The 17,557-nt window shown below is 33.7% G+C and overlaps 1 protein-coding gene across 3 annotated transcripts in view; it reads right to left on the bottom strand.

Annotated features, from left to right (window-relative positions):
* Positions 1-9,728, bottom strand: part of LOC124367469 (protein abrupt-like) — a 58,613-nt gene extending 48,885 nt beyond the window's left edge. Inside the window, exon 1 of one of the 3 annotated variants that reach the window (XM_046824302.1) lies at positions 9,519-9,728. The gene's annotated coding sequence lies outside the window, so the exon portion shown is untranslated. The remainder of the gene's footprint in view (positions 1-9,518) is intronic. The other 2 variants (XM_046824304.1, XM_046824303.1) reach the window with 2 other exon arrangements.
* Between the last annotated feature and the right edge of the window lie 7,829 nt (positions 9,729-17,557).

Here is a 17,557-nt window from a genome sequence, read left to right as displayed (position 1 = left end):
TTATGGATTAATACACATGGGTCATTCTTCTCACGTTAAAGATATTTTGATAATACAAAAGAGGGTTATACTGTAGAGCTGAATTCCTAGAACACTGTAAACCACTTTTTATTAATTTAAAAATTCTCACAATTATAAACCTATACATCTTCCATCTATTATTATATTATGTAAAAACTAATCTGCGCTCATTCACACTTAGACAAGATTTACATTCATATAATACTAGAAATCGTGATAAGCTTGATATACCCAAGCACAGGCTGGCCAAAACAGGTTCATCTCACATGGTGAACAGCATTGTTTTCTTTAATAAACTTAATGTAACAGCTTGGACTGCCTCAACTGGGGTGTTTAAGAGTAAGGTATTACATTGGTTACAATAAAATTCATTTTATAATCTAGAGGATTTTCTAAATCATGATGTGGATGTGGAATTTTGATTCTGAATAACTAAATAGTGCCAGAGTAGTAATTAAACTCACACATTGTAAAACCGCAATTGTAAAATTGTACTGTAAATTTTACATGTCTAATTTAAAAAATATTGTATTCTATTTTCTCCATTACGTCTATATTATTAATACATGACTATGTCTATTTCATTATATGTAAAATGTGATCAATGGCAATAAAAATTATGATTATGATTATAAAGATATCTTTAAGAATATGGACAAGCAATGATGTACACGGATGACACTGCACTCCAAGTTTGTAACAAACAAGCAGAAAAAAATATTAGAAATTTCATCCTTCACTACACTCAACATGGCCAAGCAGTATTGTTAAAAAAATTATCTTTTATTTAATAGGAAAAAATCCAACAATTAAATTTCAGAAACAGAACCAGAGTTATAATTGACAAGCAAACTCACTTGGGGATCACATGTAGAGAACCTACGTGGAAAATTAAATACCAGCCTGTAAGCTCTCAAAAAAGTAAAAAGCTCCTGTGACCTTGAACAGAAACAGCAGCATACCACTCGCTATTTGAGTCGCATATTTGGTATGGACTTGTAGTATGGGGAAACTCCTCTACCAGGAATGTGAGCCGAGTTTTAGAAAATTGCCACAGAAGAAAGCAGTGAGAACTTTAATAAGCCTAAACCAATATTAATCTTGTCTTCCAAGAACTTAAAATACTGACTGTCGCATCACTTTACATTCTTGAAGTGGTCAAACATGTAGACAGAAATCACCAGAGACTAGGAGATGCTCACCAATACAGCACTCGGAACAACACAAACTTTACCATGCCGATTCACCACATGTCCCTCTACGAGAAGAAACCGTACTATTCAATCTTCTACCTGAACAGTTAAAAAACCGTGAAGACAAAATCTTCAACAAGCATCTCGTGAAGCGATTGCTGGAGCACAACTTCTACAACACCTTGGAAAATTTGTCAACCGGAGGAACAACCAGACTAACCTCACCTGATTTTAACCATTTTTAAACTATTTTAACTATTTATGTAAAAACGCTGATGCAACTACTGCTCTCAAAGAATATGTAAATAAATAAGTTTGTCTATAGAGATGCACTTTCTAGCAGTTTATTAAAACGCTCCAGTTTTATAAGATTGTCGCTTTTTTTATATTTCACACCTAACCTTACATAAATCTAACACTTACATATTTCTAGTCTTAAATACAAGAATATCTGGCTAATGATATTGGGAGTACCAATAGCAGAGCGGTCCAAGAAGTCGGACTTTGGATCTGTGTTGGGGATAGTGCAGGTTCAAATCCTATATGTGACCGTTATACTGTTTTATCAATACCGATCTTGTACTATATCCCCGCTTCCCCTTATTCTGTTTGATAAGATCCTCACGAAGGCCAGTGGCATATGAGGACGGGCAGATTAAGGCTTAAAGGGGATCGGCCTCTCCCATTAAAAAGAAAAAAAAAGGAACAGATGTCACAATTACTAGACATTTTAATTTGTTAAACGGCAAGAAAGAATATTTAAAAAAACTAAGTGTTTTAGTCCAAATTTAATAAAGTTATAACATTTAATGTGGGTGACTGTAAAAAAGTGTAAATGTTGTCCTGGCTCTTCTTGATAAAGCATGGAGTATACACCTTGGCACTTTTACAACGTCACCTAGAAAAATGTCTGGCACTGAAAAGGTTAAATGTGTATATAGGCCTACTTTCAGAATTTGAATTTACTAATTAAATAATTTGTATTTCACTTTTAAATTGCCACAAAAATTTAAATTATAAAAAAATCTCATCCATGGTCAAGAAAGTAGCCAGGAAAAAAATTTTGGGGGCCAGACAACTAATATTTTAGTGGACAGAGAGTAAGGCCACATTTTGTTCCTTAAAACTTTCTTTACCTGTTTCTTTGTTGAGAACAATTTTTCAGCAGTACATGTCAGTAATACTGAATTATTTAAATATTAATAATCGTTTATTAAAAAAGTAATTTAAAAAATTAAAATTTGGGGTGTTCCGGACCCCCTCACTGGTTACGTCCTTGTTCATGTTCTTTTTAGTTCAGAAATGTGTTGTGTGTAACTAATAAACTCAGAGGGAATACTGAACTGGATCTTACTCTGAAGCCGACCAAATCAATCTAAATAATATTGAAAAGGGGTAAAACCCATTATTTCTTATTTATTGAGTTATAGGTTATAAAGTCAAACTTAATACTTTTTATAATACTGATAATAATATGTATTATGTTAAACTCCTTTTATTTAATATTCTAACCTTTTAAACTGTGACTGGCAATTAGAACACACACAAAAACTGAACCTCACACTACTAATTATTTATGTTACCATAACATTCCTATAATAATAGTGGGTATGTGATTGTTTTGTTTATATTATCACCTTCATTTCTTATATCTGGAAGAAGTGTGATGTGTGATCCAATAAATTAATTTTTTTTTGTAGAAATAATAGTGTTAATCCTACTGCTGCCAATCTGATAAAAATGAAGTACAGTATTACTTCGATATGAAGTAGTAATTAACACCATTTTGTTGCAGTTTAAGTACATGTGGTTGATATCTTTTAACTCGCCCTACAGTAGAATTAATGAATGATTGGAGAGCTGATCTGCAACTAAGCAATATTTTTATACCAAGAGCATGAAATTTATTGTCAAAGTTAAGGAAAACATAAAAAAGACAGTTAACAGCTTGAATATTATAAACATTTTTGAACTATACTCCATTCACCTTAACTTTTGAATGGTGACAGCTTTCAAATCTCTTTTGGGAGATATAAAATAGCATTCATCACCTAAGGAAATTTGTTATGGATTTAAAATTTACTCCCTTTCCATAAAATGGGTGGTGGCGGGCTACCCAAAACTTTGAAGCGGGTTAAGTATTGGGTGATATCTCAAATTAAAGATCTTTATAGGACAAAACCAATGTAACACAAGTAAGACCAATTTGGAAAGGTTTATGGAAAACTCTATCCAAAATGGAAAGGTTTACTATGTAGGAAAAAATGGTGAATTAATTCATTTCAATTAGATACTATGTTAGACTTCAACGTAAAAATATCTAAATTTCACAATTTTTCTTATTTTATCTCAAGACCTTTAAAATGAGACATCACACAATGATTTACGTTAATACTTTAACGCAGAATAAGTTTTTATTCCGCTCCTCCTTTTGAAATTTGCATGTTTATGGGAGCGAATAATAGTTTAAAGGGAGGGTAAGAGATTGGTTTCCTGACAATTCCTTCTGTTTCAAAGTCTTGTATCACACTGACACTAGATAATGACAGATTTAACTAGCTATTACCCAAGATACCCTCAACAGTACATTACTTATATCACAGTGAAGGTGTTATAAAAACAACTAGGTGATATCTAGTCACCATAGCTACATTGTCTATGGCAGTTTTTGTTTTGTTTTTTTTTTTTTTTTTGTTCTCTTAGGACTAGAAGCTTATAAATTGCACCTAGTCCTAAAAGGACCTTTACGCTGCTTCCGGAGTGACAGGATGTTCTGGATGGATAAGATTGGGGGTGGGGGCCGCCTCCTATAGAGATCCACGAAGCAAGAACCTTTTGACACTTAGGGAACGAACCCCACAATCTCCTTCAACAGTCATCTCCCACAGTAGATTAGACCTATCGAATTACTCTTGCATCCCAGAATCTCGACATTTGCGGTTAGTGATGTGCCGCTCCTGGACATCCATAAGATTGCCCAGATTTTAGTGACATAACTATTTTTTAAGTGCCCAGTGGTAGGTTCAACTGGAAGGTATAAACCAGCCAGAAGTAATCCCTGCTGGATTGACTATGGAGGTTGTATATTTAGCTACTACTCCAGCTTTACCAAAGTCAGTATATGTTGCACCACAGTGAAGGTATTAATTTGAAAAATAACTAAATGAGTCATACCATTTAAAAATTTTGAACTGTCTGTCACAACCTTCCAAATTGGCAGAGAGGGGATTATTTTTAAATACATCAAGTGATATTATTAACTTGTGTACATAACATCAACTCACCAAATGAGAATACAATCTAAACCAGCTTTTACTAATAATTAACCTATTTGACTGTTTTTCTGGATGAAAATTTAAAATCTCGATAGAAGGATGTTGGTACTCTGACAATACAGCAACTTCAGTTTTACTATTTATACTATATTAATTATTTAGAGAAATTTTAAATTGTGAGGTTTTGTTGTTAGCCAAACTAGACAGATTTATCCTAATGGTAAACTTTGATCAAAACACTGATGTCCTCATTGTATATTCTACAGAGCCAAAACCAAACATATCCGTTGTCTGCCGGTGGCTTGTGTTACTACTCAATCTATTGTCACAAATGTGTCTACTGTACGTCTCGTTGTTGATGTTTTTTGAGTGATGATGTTTTGTTCACGTTAAATGTTATAATATATTAAAGTTTTGTTTCGAGTTCAAATCATAAAATTATACTAATTAATAGAAACTATTAAATCATACTACTTACGTTCAAATTATAAAACAAAATAATGAATAAGACAAGAAAGTAGAGTAATAATTGCTAGTTTTTATAATTGTTTTAACTTTTATTATATTGTAACATACATTTCAATTTAGGTCAAATGGTATATTAACAAAAATAAGGTACTTTGGGATTATACCGACCACACCAGTATGAAGAACACAAAAATATAAATTTATAGAAACAAACATGATAGAACGAAAAAACAACTGTTTAATTACAAGCATTTCCAGGTATTGTGATCGATATTGTTGTCGCTGTTATCTTATCTTTCTCGATAATCCCGATTAGGGCAGGGCGCGGCATCACATGATTTGCACGGTACATAATTGCCTTTCCATTACAATTCAATTTATATTTCTGATCAGCCCCTCTAGAATTTGATATTTTACTGATAGGTACTATCTCGAGGGATGTTTTTCTTTCGTCGATATCAGCGCGGGCTTCGGCAGCACCGAAGGCATTTTGGGTGGCGGAGTGTGATCAAGAATAAAAACAAGTCTTGAGTGTTTTTTCAATAAAGAGTTTAGTTTTAGTTTGGTAATGTTTGTTTTTGTTGAATTTTTGTTTTGAGAAATGTACAGGTAAAACACGGAAGTACAATAAACCGACTCACCAGCTGAACGGGCGGCGAGACTCTGCAATCATGCTATCTACTAGACCGCTCGACTTTGACCTCTGTCTGAGGGTGAGGAGGGGTTTGCGATAAGACAATTCCTGTTTTATATTGACGAAATGTTGTTCTACGCTAATCTAGTAATCAGTAGAAGCAAAATCTCAAATAACGATTCATTCCAGGGTGTGGTCGGTATAATCCCAAAGTACCAAAAATAATTTTTAAGGTTTTTTTCTAATAAAAATGCTATTAATTTAAATGTATTGTTATATATTTTAGGGAATTTAGCTTTTAAAGCATTAATTTTTTTTATTAGTTAAGGCACTAATGCATAATTCAGCCATGCATTAGGAAGATTTTTTTCCTTACTGGGGATCTAAAAAAACTAAATTATTAAAAAGAACAGACTTTATGTCATTTACCAGTATTGTGAAAAGTATGTCATTAAAACAATCAGTTCTTGTTTTTTGTCTCCCAAAAAGAATCAATGTCAGTGAAAAGACCACTGTGTCTGTGTTTCTACTACTTGTTATTACACAATATAAGTTAGTTTAGATTGGGTTATTGTAAATGTTACTAGTAGTATAAAAGTTAAAGATAACCTTTACCAGTGCTTACGTGATCTGATCTGGATACTATATCAAGGGATGTTATTCTTTTTTCGCCAGAATTGTGGGGTGGCACCACCAAAGGCCGCACTGATGGTCAGAGGCATTTAAGATCGGTACTTTCCTGACCTCAGATTATGTCCATGAGTGTTCAACTTTTTCGCCATCTGATCATGTTTGAATATAAATCGTAAATATGGACAGAGAGACCTCTCTCGCCAGCATCACATCCTCTTGGGAGGCAGAAAACAAAAACTGATCCGTCATAATGACATGTAATTTTTAAGTCAAACGAAGTCTAATGTTATTAATAGTATAGTTATTTAGGTCTCTGGTAATAAAGTCTTCCAAAAATAGTGGCCTCAGGATAGTACTAAAATACCTTAGTCAATTAAAATTTTATTAAGTGGCAGATGTTTCTCTGGAATACTAATCAAAAGGGGGTATTTTTACATCCAAAAATGCTGTGCTAGTGTAGCAATTTTATTTTTTTATACACTAATATGTACAGGGTGTGGCAAAATAACCTCCTTATTCTCATTGCTTTATTGTGAGTGGAGGGAGACACTCAGAATGGTGGGGATAGCCGCAATCGACGCAGGAGAGGGGGAAGTTTAAATGACCCTCCGCCCGTAGGCACCAGTCGTCAGTCGCCATCATGGTGTGGAGGAGTGCACAGAGAGCTTTTGCGGTCGAAGCGTTCATTCGTAGCAATGAATCAGTTATCATGGCTCAACGTGAATTCCGAACGCGGTTTCAAATTCCTCCTCGTGATTCAGTACCGGACCGCAAGTCTATTGTGCTGTGGGTGAACAACTTCAGAGAAACTGGTTCTGTTGTGAAAAAACGAGGTGGAAGACCTTGTAGTGCTCGTACACCAGAAAACATTAATGCGGTTAGGCAATCAGTTTTGCAGTCTCCTCAACGATCAGCTCGCAAACATGCAGCCGCCCTTCGAATGTCCGACCGTAGTGTTCGTCGAATCCTACACATGGATCTTGATTTCCATCCTTACAAGATGGTTGTTGTCCAAGAGCTGTCTCAACGTGATTGGCAGAGTCGTATGGAAGCGTGTCAAATAATCTTGGAAAATCTCCCACCAGAGGCTATTGTTTTTTTCAGTGACAAAGCGCATTTCCATCTGTCTGGAAGTGTGAATAAACAGAATTTTCACTATTGGAGTGAAAACAACCTGAAGGAAATCCTCGATGTGCGTTATCACGATGTGGAATCATTGGCCCTCATTTTTTTTGAAGAGGATGGCAGTTACTGTGAACTCACAGGTATGACAACATGCTAGCAGAATTTTTTGAACCTGCCCTACAACTGAGGGCTTTTGAGAATGTGTGGTTCCAGCAGGACGGTGTCACAGCACATACTGCCCGAATAGCAATGAACATTTTGAGGCAAATGTTTCCTGGCCAATTAATTTCTCGGGGAGGGGACATTGTGTGGCCAGCGCAATCACCCGATTTAACCCCATGTGACTTTTTTCTGTGGGGTTACTTAAAGGCCGAGGTGTTCAAACATCGCCCCAGAAACCTGCAAGATCTGAAGCAAGGTATACGGGAGGAAGTTCTGCGCATACATCAAGCCATGCTTGAGGGAGTCCACGACAGTTCAGAATTCACTTACAACAGTGTATTGATAACCACGGCCACCACTTATCTGATATTCTTTTTAAAAGAAAGTAGAAAAAACTTCCCATGTCATAGAAGAAGTTAAAATGAATAAATTTGATTTTTGGAAAACACTGTGGTTTTTATTAGCATTTAAAAATAGGGAGGTTATTTTGCCGCACCCTGTATATTAACACACTAATACCTTAGTGTGCTTGCCATCTTATAAGAAAACTTATCTTAGTATAAACTTGTTTACACTATATATAGTAAAATCAAAGAAGTCCCCAAAAATCCCACACTCAATTAAACAAAGCACACTAAAAGAATACATTATTATCAACATTTCCATTAATAACTTTAATCAAATCATCACCTAAAATAAAACTATTAGTTTTTTATAAACAGCCATTTTTTTGTCAACGTTTGTCACTACTACTGACTGATCAGCTGTGTATGTTCACTATATAAAATGTTTAAGAGAAAAAGTTTATTTCTAATGCAAATTGATATAAAATGTATGTAAAAATAGTTTTACATTTTAATTCATTTTTTCGGTAAAGTGCACATTGGCAATTAATGCATGTTTTAAAATTCTGTTTATCCGGATGCCAGCACTGAAAAGGTAAATAGATATTACATTATAGAATGTGTTTTAATAAAATGATCTAATGATCAGTTAGAAATTAATATTTTTAAACTGTTTGTAAATAATATCGCTAATTTAATGGGTATATGGGATTTATCTATTACGAATCAGTTATTAACAAATTAGCTTAGAACTTTATTTTTTAAATATATATTTATCCATCTTGGCAATAAAGTAAAATTATGAAAATCATTAGTGGGATGTGAGAGTATGGTTTAATGGATTGTAAATGTTTCATTTTTATTCATAGTAAATAAGTTCTTCCACACAAAACATTTATTATAGGCATGATATTGTCTTTCACCACACCTTTTTCACTATAAAACAAAAATAGGCTATTTCTACTACACAAATCCTTTCTAAGATAATATACCTAATATCAAACAATTTTATAGCTACATAACTCAGAATATTTTCATTTTTAAAACCTACAGATTTAAAAAGCCATTCAAAGAAAACTTTATGACAATCTTATAGTACTGTTTATTAGTTTAAAGGAATTTAACAATGCCTTGACATTCATATACATAATATTCTCTTTAGTGTTGAATATTTTTAGCCCATTTCTTATTTTGAATCCTGTATCTATTTTCTGAGAACTAAGTTAGCCTACTTAGTTTTACATTTTTTTCTGGACTAAATGTTAGGTTGAGAAGTATATAAAATTCAATTTCTGAACTTTTAAATTGAGGTCAAGAATGTCCTATTACAACTCAATTGACCTGACCACAATAATAAGAATTAGTAAAATATGAACAATTTAAATCTGTCCAAAAATCTTAAATTATTGTACCCATTAGGACTAATGGTAACTTGCTGATTCAAAAGAATAATTATTAATATTTGGTATTGGTCTATTTGAGTAACATAAATAAAATCATCTATAACACTACTCCATAACATTGAAATAGATTGCGGTACTTAGTTACATCACATCTGAATACGAAGCAGACGCTAAAATGGTCCACACAGTGGCCAAAAGTCTCATTAGTCTTGCAAGTAGGCTAGACCATCTGAGAGAAATCTTATTCTGGGAAATCTTACCTGAAAAGATCCTTCTCACTGAGTTACAACATAAAGTAAATGGCAATACACACTATAGAGAAACACGAGCGATAGTTCTATAACAATTAAACAGTCTTCTTTTGAGAATTTTTTTACTTATTGATATTTCTTCAGGTCCTTTTCTTCGTTCTTCCACATTTGAGCTCATCATCATTAAGCAAGTGCGCGGTGGAGGGGGAAGAAAATGGATGGAGGTAAGCTGCAAGGCTGCGCTGCCAACGACTTTCTTAAAAATAAGAAAATGCCCAGTGAGAAATAAAATCGGTAACCACACTTTTGAATCACCCATTTTCGTTAATGGCTGAGTCTGACTTACACTAAATTAGTATTTTAAACGATTTTATCTTAAAAACGAGACAAATTAATTTACGTTGAGCATAACAACTCAACTAAAATTATTTCGTATATTAAACAAGGAATAAAAATATTCCCTTTCCTCCGAATTTAAGTCAGACTGGAGAGACTAATCAATAGCTCACTGCCTCGGTCTCCCAAGCAGCTGATCTAGTTGGCTTATTTCGACATTTGACAGTTCTTTTTCTGCATTGAAGGAGTAATGATGAAGAAATGACATTTTAAATTTAATAATAATGGCATTTATTTATTTTTGTTCCTACAATTTTGTTTTATTAATCTTATTTATTACATTTTCAAACAACCTACAACGCTGATTAATGTGGAGTAAATACAAAACCAATCATTCAATATTAAAAATGTTATTGAAAACCAAGCGCTAATTAATTTCTTATAACACAAAACTATTTTTATTACTTAGAGTTTGTACTGTAAATGTAAAAAGTTAAGGGGAATTATGTTCGTTTGATATTCCACTAAATAAATATTTTCCCAATACATATAACGTTTTGGTATACATTTAAACTACACAGTGATGACTTCGGGCAAGAAAATACGGCCAGCGTACATAATTTAAATCACCGAAATCTGAGCTAACTTTTCAAATGCATTTTTCTTCTCTGTACGATTCTAAATTATGTGTTAAAGATTACAACTTCTTAAACATTTGAATTGTTTCAAGCTATAGCTTGTATGCCGTTTATTAACTTTAGAATTCAGATCAATCCCAAGGTATTATATTTATATATAATTATCAGAATATCCTCTCAAAAGTACTTGATAAAAGTATATAAAATATTTTGTAATTTTAGTAAATATTTTCCACTTTGCATTCAAACACGTGTCACATTAAAACTACCTAATTATTTTATTTTAAAAAGACACGCAGTTGAAGTTTATTTAAACACCAATAATGATTAAGTTTATTATTTAAGCATTTTAATTTATCATTGCGAGTGAGCTGTGAATTTTGAACAGATGCGTGCCGTAAAGTACTAGAACCTGCGCTCGCACCTTGAAGTAACACGACGGCCATATAGAGAAGACGGCAATCGTGTCCTACGCGATTACAGTGAGCTTGATCAGATGGTCAGACCTAGTACTATTGCTACACTAATGGATTCTGTTATCCTATACATTCACTCAGAAAGGCGCCTAATTTCCATTGCTCTTGTTCTTATCAAAAGTATTCCAAATCAATTAACATTAGGTATTGATTCATACATTAGGTATAACAGGTATTTCATTTTAAAATCATGTAATATATTTTTTTACCTGCCAGATATTAAATATACCAATCAATCATGCATACTTTTTTATATTTCTTAAAAATTTTACTTAATTAATTCATTGAACTGATTTAAGAAAAAAAAAACACCACATTGGGTGGGGTGGGGATTATGGAATAAATCTAAATATACATAAATTAGATAGATTTAAATCAATGTAAAGCATTTAACTGCTGTATTTAAAACAAATTGGACTCCTGTTAGAAATATAATTTTTAAGTACTTTAGTGCTTTTGGGGGTTTTATCCCCCTCACCCCCTCCTGGAATTGAAGGTTACCTACATTTAAAATTTGAAGTCTATAGCTTAACTTATCCTCAAAATGTCCTGCAGACATACAAAAAATAGAGAGAAGAGGAATTATGTTAGCACTCTCAGTGACAGCAATTTTTTTTAATTTCAATAATGTGGATCAATCTGTTTTCAAGATATTTTATGGAAAGTTAGGCTTAGCTATCACACAGCCAAATCTCGTGAGAGCCATGTAGCTTCATCCAACTAGATCTTGCCTACACAGAAATGAAACTTCGTGCTGTATTTCAAGTCTATACTTCAATCTATTTTCAAGATATCCTGCAGAAAGTACTGTAACTCTACATAGTAGATGTCATCAAAATTAGACACAATCGTCTCTATCACAGTTCCAATCACATTTCACATAATATTTAAAAATTTAATCCTTTACGAGTTTAGAATAAGAATTCTTCAGAGAGATATAGTTTGGATATAAGATTAATCACAATCATTAAATAAGTTTTTTGAGCAAACATGGTATTTGTGTTGAAAAAGCAAAAATGTGAAAAATGTTATTCGATTTTCAAAAATGACTCCTATATTCCAAACTGAGGTTAAACTAGTCTGCTTGTCTGTTTGTATGTTTATGACTAATGCTTACGTACACATGTAGCGGAGGTTTTATAAAAACCACTTTACTTTTCAGATGTTTCGAGACATTTGCACTTTAAAACAAAATTTTTTTTCTGGAGATTGCAATAAATACTCTCTTCAATCATATGAAATGAGTAGAAAATAAAAAAAAAAGGAAATGGTACTCCCACAGTAGTACTCAGAACAGATTCATTTTCATAACATCAACATCTTATAATTCTGTGAACATTTTAATAATGCAGTTATGTTGATTGAATATTTAAAAATTACACTTTAAAACAAAATTTGATTTTCTGGAGATTTGCAATAAATACTATCTTCAATCATACGGAATGGGTAGAAATAAAAAGAAAATATAGGAAACGGTATTCCCACGATAGTATTCTGAACAGATTGTATCACAACATCAACATCTCATAATCCTGTGAACGTTTTAGTACTGCAGTTATGTTGATAGAACATTTAAAAATTACACTTTAAAACAAAATTTGATTTTCTGGAGTTTTGCAATAAATACTATCTTCAATCATATGGAATGCGTAGAAATTAAAAAAAAAACAATATTCCCACGATAGTATTTTGAACAGATTCCTTTTCATGACATCAACATCTCATAATCCTGTGAACGTTTTAATAATGCAATAATGTTGACACAATATTTGAAAATTATTGTAAAACACTTAACTTACCTTAAGTTTGGAAGAATAGAAAATTTGCTTTGAGTGTACAGTTCTGTTACAATCCGAGTTTACAGAGTAAACTAAACAACAAACAATCCTGTAACAAGTTTAACTCACAACAGTGTTACTGACAACTGGCGAGGTCTTGAATGTGTTCTAGCAGCAGCAGTCTTGATGTGTTTTTGATGGTGGATAGTAATGATGATGATACTGACGATGATGATGATGGCGGCTCTATGATTGCCACATCTTCACCATGTCATTCTCTATAATGGATCACTTGTAGGTACCCTACACACTCCCATCCATCAAAACTGTCATCTTGCGGTTACGGCACAGTTAAACCAAGTGAGTAGAGTAAGAAAAAAGATAAGATTGTATTCATGGAGATTATGTGGCAAAACGCTTTCTAGTCATTATCATGAATCACCATACCCATAAAATAATTAATTATTCTTTTTAATCAACTAGCGGTTTTTAGAAAAGCCTTTATGTTGGGTTCTGTGTTTAAAAATTACATAACTTTTAATTTTAAAAATTTATTAATGTAGTTACTGTATTTTGAAATTATATGAAACTGTACGATAATGCACTCTACATTAAACGTATTGATAAATATAATTAAAAACTATACTATGATAAAATAACTAAATAATTAATAATTTTATGCAAAAAAATAATAATAAAGAAAATCATTTATCATTTTCTTATAGTAAAAAATATATCATATTTGCAAATACCGTAGTTGATGAAAAGTGAAACGATCAGTTGAAAATCTGAGTTTTGTCAAAAGTAATAGCTCAAAAACACAAATTTAAAGTAAAGATTAGCATTGAGCTATAAAACTGGCTATTGGTGAAAGTAAATAGTAGTGGTATTGATATTGTATAGTTTTCATCAATAACTTTAAAGCTTATTTAAAACCTGCCAAATTGTTATGTTTTTAATGTTGAGGAGTACAAATAACTGATTGAAAGTAATGCTTAAGGTTTGTGTAATTACTATACTTGCGATAAATACAGTTATAGTCGAATTAATGATTTCATGAAAATCTCACTCCCGTGTAACACGAATACCTCAATCAATGAGCCTAATGATATTGCTGACCTCCAGTCTCATTTATGGATAAGTGTGTGGTATTTTCAATATGGGTGGTAAATTGCAACTACTAGAATCTGTATTATTTTTGTTAAACTTGATTTTGGCTAAAAGAATATCAAGTGATTTTTGAAAAGAGTTCAAGGAAACATAGAAAGTCATAATCCAGATTTTAGTTCCACATATCTGGACCTGGGGCTATGGTTATGCAAATAAGATTCTTTAATAATTCTTAGCTGGAGAATAATATTGATAGAATATGTTCAAGTTATCATAAAACAATGGTGCAAAAATAAGGTTAATGTATTTGCAGACAAAGAGTCACACAATCACAAAAACTGTATAAAACAATATGTCATATTAACATCCATGAAGAGTAAACGGCCCAAATATGAAGATGATCCGAATGTGTGCCATGCGTATTCAAACATACGCAATATAAGATATGAATATGAAGATATGATACGTTGGTAGAGAACGCAATGATTGATGAAGTTAAGTTTTTGGCCATAACTCTTAATTAAACCTATCTTGGACTTCTCTTATAGACATACGCTGCACAAAGTTGAGTTCCAGCCTCTTTGCAATAAAAAATATCAAAGCTTCTACTGATGAATCACCTACAACAGCTGCTTATTTCACTTTATTTGAGGCTCACATGAGATACGGTTTAGTAGCATGGGGAGGTACCTCAGCTAGTCAGATTCAAAGGGTCCTCAAAAAACAAAAACTCACAATCAGAACACTTGCAGGACTACAACCACTTGGCAGCTGTAGAGAAGCCTTTAAAACCCATAAGATCCCCACCATCGTATCACTATACATTCAAGAAACTGTAAGAGAGAAGGTGGAGGTTGCATTCGGATATGAGAATGAGCAGAATGGTAATACAGTCGCCTTCCTCCAGAGTGGCGTCTGACCTTCTCTCACTAAGAAGATTGATGACTTCTCAGGTTATAGGTCTGATTACGGGACATGCTCACCTGAGGAAGCATCTTCACAGAGTCGGCATCCTTCAGGAGGATCCGCTCTGTAGAATGTGTGATGAGCAGGATGAAACTGCCGAACACTTGCTCTGTGATTGTCCTACAATAGCAAGGGAGCGGTTTGCCATCTTTGGTAGTTTGGACAAGGGTGGTGAATTTTCCCAGGAGGACTTGATAGGTTGTTTTCTGCAGTTTGTAGAACTGCTGAAATCATAGACTGGTTGGCCTCATTGTGTGCTACCGGGGTGCACAAAAGACCCTTGAGGCTTAAGTACATGGCAATAGGCTGCCCCATAGAAGAAGAAGAAGAAGAGAATGCCTACCAAAGCGGGGTGGAGTTCATCAGCACAACCTTGATACACTTCTTTGTATGATCTTCCAACACATCAACTATCACAGTTCGAAAAGAAGCCCACATACATAGGGAGGAAGCTTCATAACCACCTGCTATCACAGATGAGAGAGAAACGAGAGTTGGAACTCAAACTGGCACTACACAAATGCTTTGCTGACCACCCTTTCATAGAAGAATTTTTTTCAAAGAGCATTTGACGTTTGAATTTTGCAATGTAACGTTTTGTCTCATTACAAAACATTATATTTTGTGAAACATACTTGTATTGCTTACTATGACGCTGATACTCTTCTCAATGAACATGTTAATAAAGAATTTTTGTCTATTACCTAACAAGTTTTAATATAGATTTAAAAAAATGCTAATATGCACTAAAATGCTTGATATGATCATCTTTAGTTGCTCTGCAATTATACAGGCAATATTGAAGACCTAACAGGTCTTACTTTTGTTTAGATGAATTAAAATAGCTTATTGTTGCATCAATGGAAAGGGCACTTTATTACTTACTAGCTGTTACCTGCGGCTTGGCATGCAATTTTCACAATGGAGGTGCTTATACTACTTAGTAAAAGCACTTATTATGTAATATGATGGAGTCCTATGAAATTTTTCAAACATAGGTAGGCATACGTCAAGTAGATATTATTGAATTTTTTCATGATTAAGAGTATTAGAGACATATACCCAGCAGGGATCACTTCTGGCTGGTTTATACCTACCAGTTGAACCCATCACTGGGCACAGCAAAAACCGATGTGCCACTTCAATCTGGGCAACCTTATGGATGTCCAGTAGCGGCACATCACTAACCGCAAATGTTGAGATTCTGGGGTTCATGGGCAATTTGATAGGTCTAGTCTACTGTGGAAGATGACTGTTGGAGTTGGTGGGGATTGTTCCCTTACCTCAGAGGTTCTTGTTAACCTCAACAAGGATGTGCCACCCCCTGCCTACTTTGACTGGAGAGGCTGGTTCAGAGCTGGCCTCCACTTCTTCTGGGATGACTTTGAGATGTAGTGCCCTAATTCTTCCTCATGGATCTCGATAGGAGGCGGCCCCTACTCCAGAACCTTACCCATGCTGAATATCCTGTCTCTCCGGAAGCAGCGAAAAGGTTCTTACAGGACTAAGTGCAATTTATAAGCTTCTTGTCCTAAAAGAACAAAAAAAAAAGAAAAAAAGAGTGTTAGAGTTTAAGCAGACTCACATTAGTTTTCCATGTGTAGGAGCATTTCTGGTTTAAATTAATTATACTTCCAACGTTATACCGGAGTCTGCCTGATTAGCCCTATAAAGAAATTATACATACACAGGTCTCGGAAACCTACTTCAGTTAAACAGTGTTTTTATAGCTTTTCCCATGCTTTATTATACCCTTGTCCTGGGCTGTTGAAATTCACTTACGGAGCCATAAATTAGTTTGCCTTATTGCTTCAATTAAAAAAATATATACATACAGTATGTAGCTCTCGAAAATCTACTTCAGTGGAAGTGTCTACTTCCGGCTTTTGTAATCTACTTTCGGTCTAAAATATTAAAATAGTTGAGTTTGCCTTGTTGTATTGACGAAGAAAATGTACATACATACGTAAGACTGAGAAGCCTATTACAACCTAGGTACAAATCCTACCTTTCTCCTATCTTCTTTCAATATAAAACGTGAAATTCTTATTAAGTTCGTGTAATATTAAAAATTAATTTTAATAATGTTTCATATTACAGAAGTCTCTGGGAAAGAATGGATTTTTGACGCATGTTAGTGTTCATTTCTCTGTTTTTCCATAAGCCACTGTTAAAATGCCTTATCACAATGTCAAGGATGCCCACCAGTCTGTAATACCTTATGTGAAAACATTTGCAGGTTAATTTTTTCTGTCTAAATTACATTACAGATCAAGCATTGTAGAAACATGATGAAAGTAACTCTTAGGAGTACAGTTGAACCTGACACTGGCTCTCAAAGTTTACGAGAGAGTTTTTCAAGGGAAAATTAACATATTTCTGCTGCAAGGATGTGAGTCTAGCTTAAAGTCTTCTTTTTCTAGTTGGTTTGGAATCTATTAACTGCATTGAACCTGGTCATGAAGTATTTTTTAATGAAGGATAACTGGACTTAACAGAAATAACATGCAGGAAAGTAGTCTGTATCTTGCAATGTTATGCCCTAGTTTCTCTTTTATTAGTCAGCCCTGTTAGTTATAAAATTATTAATGCTCTGTAGATAATTAATGAAGGGATTTGGATGTCTCTAGGACTGCTTCTCTGCAAAATTCAACCTATCTTGATACCCTTTGTGTTTATGAGCCTTCTAGCTGAGTCTGCCAGTCCAAACTGCTAGAAAGGTTTCACAACAAAGATTTTCATGG

Source organism: Homalodisca vitripennis, chromosome 8 (genome assembly GCF_021130785.1).
Source record: "Homalodisca vitripennis isolate AUS2020 chromosome 8, UT_GWSS_2.1, whole genome shotgun sequence".
NCBI classification, from domain to species: domain Eukaryota; kingdom Metazoa; phylum Arthropoda; class Insecta; order Hemiptera; family Cicadellidae; genus Homalodisca; species Homalodisca vitripennis.
This window is presented reverse-complemented; position numbering and strand designations above follow the sequence as displayed.